Here is a 5,116-nt window from a genome sequence, read left to right on the forward strand (position 1 = left end):
GTAATATTAAACAGTCAATTTCCTCTGAATTGAAAATGCATTTTCACCCACCCTTCCCAAGGAAGGAAGGGTGGGTGAAAAGGAAAATACAGTTTGCTCTTCTCATGCTTAGCACAAGGTGGCAATTGATTACTGACATTTTCAAAAATTTCTTTCTTTGAAAACTAACCCCCAAAGTACAATCCACCTTAAAGAGATGCAAAAATGCCAACAGCACCCAAATACTCCTCTTACCCTACAACTCCAGTGTTTTTGCTTAGCTTCTTGAGATCAGCAAAAAAATCTATTAATTCCAACATTTTGCTGCTGTATTTTTGCAGGTCAGATCTCAGAGTTCAGTCATGTCCCAAATTCAATCTCTGATATTTTGAGAAATATTTAGAAAGATTGCTATCTGAAGCAAGGGGTGCATTCTAGCTGAATGCTAGAGTGAACTACAGACTGGCTTAAGAAGATGATGTTAGTCTGACCTCTTCTGGAAAAAAAGTGTTACTACAGAGATCAACAGGAAAAGAGAATTAGTCAGAGAGTTTTCTCAGGATAATTAGGTTAACATGGGAGCAGTGATAAAATTCTTTTTTTTTTTTTTACTACCGGTTCTGTGGGCATGGCAGGGGAAGGATACTGCAAAATCTCAATTCCCATCCCACTCTGGGGCCAGCCAGAGATGGCATTTGCCGGTTCTCCGAACTACTCAAAATTTCCTCTACTGGTTCTACAGAACCTGTCATAACCTGCTGAATTTCACCCCTGCATGGGGATTACATGCTATATAACATACTATGCTCCCAAAAGTAAACTGTATAATGGCTTACTCTTATGGATTGATTCATGTGGTATGATGCTTGGGTTTCCAATAATATGCTAAACCTTAAGCTACTCACCTTTTTTGCTCACCATACTGGGTGAATCAAGTTGTAGTTTTGATTGTTCGTTTTCATTTAAACATTGCAATTTATAAAATCTGCTTCAGCACCAAGTTCAAGGATAGCCATTATTTGAGCGTTTGGGATCAAAGTTAAGTCTTCCATTTTTAAGAAGGCTCAAGGAGGCATTGGCCAGTTTTTTTAAAAAAAAAATCAGAGTAAGAATAAGATCAAAAGACCTTAGAGAACAAGTTTGCTGCCTTTATCAGTCTTATGCATCCCCCCCCCCCATTGTTTAAAAAAATCCCCACTGTGCCATAGGGAATATTTCATTTAGAACCTCTTGCTCCCTATCTGCACCTTAATTTTGGAAAGAGGGTATTGACATATTTGAAAATGTAAACAGGGCAATATTTTATTACTAAACATGAAGCATGCATAAATTCTCTGTGATTGCCTTCCAAATTTCTAAGCGCCTTTTAACCTCTAGCGTTAAAAAAATCTTAGCCCCACACACCAAGTGATGTCACCAAATGTGCTCTGGGACCCCTAGAATGAAAACACAGGCCTCAGACTTTTCGGTATCCCGATTGTGATTTGTATGCTAGCAGGCTGTGGGAAGTCAGCTAATCGTGATACCTTTATAGCTCGTCACACAGTAGCAGTAATGTCCTTACTCGGGTAGACAACATAGAAAAATCACAAAAAACACCACACTGACATAATATCACACATAGACACAAAAGGACTGGAAGTTGTATCCATACTTACCTAGTATGATCATATTCATAGGCATATTCATTAGTTAGTTAATTAAGACATTTTTGGAGATTGCACAGTTATAAACTGACTATATGATCTGGGTCAGATAATATGTTATATTACAAAGCCAAACCAATGAAATGTCCCAAGATAACAACAAAATTTAGTGTAAATCAGGGGTGTCGAACTTCTGTCGTGATGGTGGTGTTACATGATGTAATTGGGACTTTTTCCCCTTTCACTAAACTGGGTGTGGCTAGTGCGTGACGCATCTGGCCCGAGGACCGCAAGTTTGACAGCCCTGGTTTAAATGTTTGACCCAATTATGCCTGTCGTGCAAATAAAGCTAGTGTACATCTTGAACAGTTGCAACTATTTTTTTAAAAGTCCAAAATAATTGGCAGATGCTTGTTTTGAAGAAACAAGCATCTAGGGGTAATTTATCAAAATATCAATTTAGGATTAATTTCTCTCTAATCTTATTCTTCTAATTTAAATTCTCTCCCCCCCCTCAAAAAAAAACCCATGTGGCTTATATACTTATACTAAGAAAAGGAAAACATGTTTTTTCCCACCTCCTTTACGAGTCTAGCCCTCTTCATGTATCTAGAACTGCTGAATGTGTACATAAAGCTATAAATCAAGGAACAGTTAATACAAGAGGAATATCTGATGGCAGTTGCAGGCGGGTCAAAAAAGTTGTTAAAAGCAAGAACAAAATGGCTGCTTTTCTCACATACTGTAGTGGTACCAAGTTCAAGCACATTGTCAACCACGAAAGTTCTCTGGTTGACTTTAGACCAGTGACCTCCCCTCAACCTTCTTCATGGAGTTATTGTTATAGCAAAACATTGGTGAGAGTTACGGAAGGCCACCTTTAATTCTGGAATGGAAGGCAGAATTTATTTATTTATTATTTTTTATCCCACCTTTATTATTTTTATACCTTATTTCTTCACAAGGACCCTTTAGGGTGGGTTGTGTTGATAAAGGATGACTGGTTCAAAGTCACCCAGCCAGCTTTCATGCCTAAAGTGGGATTAGAATTCAGTTTCTTGGTTTCTAGCCTAGTGCTTTAACCACTAGTTCAAACTGGCTCTATATTTTTATTCTATAAAATATAAATGCTATAAATTTATGTACTATATTCATCTATCTAATAGAATAGAATGAATGCATGAATGAGTAAGTACACGAGTGAACAGTGTTTTCCAAAACATTACCTGTATGGAAAGAAGACCTGGGGAGGACAGGGAAGGCAGGATGGTGATACATCTTATAGAACAAGTTTACAAAAGATTTCTTCTTTTCTATTTTTTATCTACATGCAATAATGTTTTACCTTATACAATATTAATTTCTTATATTTCTTTTCTAATTCCTTCTCCATAAGGAATGTCTGGTTTCATCATAGTGTTGGATCACAATATCTTTTGCACCATTGTGTCAATTTGCATTTAATTATTATTTTTGCTTTTCTTCACAAATCCACTATGCATGCTAAAAGTCCCTTCTTCCTTTTCACACTTCCAATGTTTTGATGTTCCTTTTCACATTTTAGATTACCACCACCAATACACCATTTTGTAAAACTTATCTCTTAAATAATAACACAATTTAACACCAGTTCCCTATATTTTTTCCCATATGTCTATATTTATATTATAATCAAAGTTTGCAACCTATTTCATTATCATACAATCGGTGTTTTTCAAACCTTAAACTTTAAAATGTGTCGATCTCTACTCCCAGAATTCCTACAACTTTGCCAAATTACACTCATAATGCAGTCATGGGTTCTGGATTTTGGATACATTCTATAAGTTAGCCTATTTGAGGTACAGGTAGTCCTTGACTTACAATACTTTATTTAGTGACTGTTCGAAGTTACAACGGCACTGAAGAAATGACTTAACATTTTTCACACTTACGTCCATTGCACCATTCCCATTGGTCATGCGATTCAAATACAGTCTCTTGAAAATTGACTCATGTTTATGACGATTGCAGTGTCCCAGGTTCATGTGATCACCTTTTGCAATGTTCTGACAAGCAAAACCAATGGATAAGCCAGATTCACTTAACAGCCATGTTACTAACTTAACAACTGTGGCAAGATAGGTCTTAAAATGGAGCAAAACTCACTTAGCAACAGGCTCAATTGTGATTATAAGTTAAGAACTCTCTGTACATTGATTGAAAAATTGTTGCAATATCCCCCATGCCGAGATAAGTGGCAAATAAACTTAACAAGTAAATATTATGTCCTTTTGAAGGTTAAACAGGTTTTAGTAGCATATAAATAAATCACTATTTCACTCATAGGCTGAACAAAATGAAGGCAGACTGGGAGGAAAAATTCTATTTTCAGGCATGATGAAACATGGTCTGTGGGATAGCTTCTAAGTCATCTTTTCTTAAAGCTAGCATAGGGCTCATTCTCTCAGCACTGAATTTAATTCCCACATTTTGGGTTGTACCAGGACGAGCTGACCTAAGTCCTTTTGCTGCCTCAGATGGAGCAGTAATTGAGCAATAAGTTTCAAACAAGGTGCTCTGGATCAAGCTTACCACCCAACGTGGACAAGGGAGAAAATTCAACAAGTATTTCAGCTCACTAGCAGAAAACAGTACAATAGATTTTATTTTCACTGTTATAATTCTTGAAATCAAAGTCCTCCTGATTACTAAAGATATGATAAAGCCAGTTTATTGGTAGATAATTTAGCCATGAATTACTTAGCCGTATTTGGGGGGGGGGGGGGTTACACAATACACAAAATGATAAAACCACACAGAGCATATTTACATATGGTAAGATGCGATTAAAACACATGAAAAAAGTGTAAGAAAGAGAAAGTCACTGAATCGAATTCTCCCGAGTCCCTTAAGCGTTCCTCGGATAGGATGGAAGAGCTTCAAATGCTCCGTAGTTACTTGAATGTGGATAGGAGGATGTTCCCATCTCTTTTTCGTTAAATAGCAACATTACTTGAGCACATTCAGAGAAATAGAAACAGTGAATGTCTATGGAGATTCTCGTCTTCAAAACATCTTGAAACGTCTTCAAAGAAAAACTAGAAAGTCCAGTTGCCTCTTGAAAAAAAAAAGCACCTTTGGGTTAGAGTTGGAAAGATGGAAAGCATTTCCCGTGTCCAAGATCTCAAATCAAAACTGATAAAACACTTCGCACAGAATCGGGGTCCGCTACCCCCCTTCCCTTTTTCACAATCCTGGGAAGCCACGTGATTTTAGGAGTGCATTTCATTTCATTCTAGCATTGAGTGCCAAAAAAGGGGTGGCGCTAGGTTATTGATGCGCGCCAGAGAGAGGTGTCCTTCTGCAGTTGGGCGAAGAGGGGAACAGGGAAGACCCCCCACCCCCAAAAAAGGCCGCCCCGCTGGCCTTGCCTTCAAGGCGCTGCGGGAAAACGTGGGAAGTAGGGAATTTTGTGTCAACGTGGCGCAGACGGACCAGTCCCCGAACGT

This window comes from Natrix helvetica (assembly GCF_964273705.1).
Source record: "Natrix helvetica genome assembly, chromosome: Z".
In the NCBI taxonomy this organism is placed as follows: Eukaryota; Metazoa; Chordata; class Lepidosauria; order Squamata; family Natricidae; genus Natrix; species Natrix helvetica.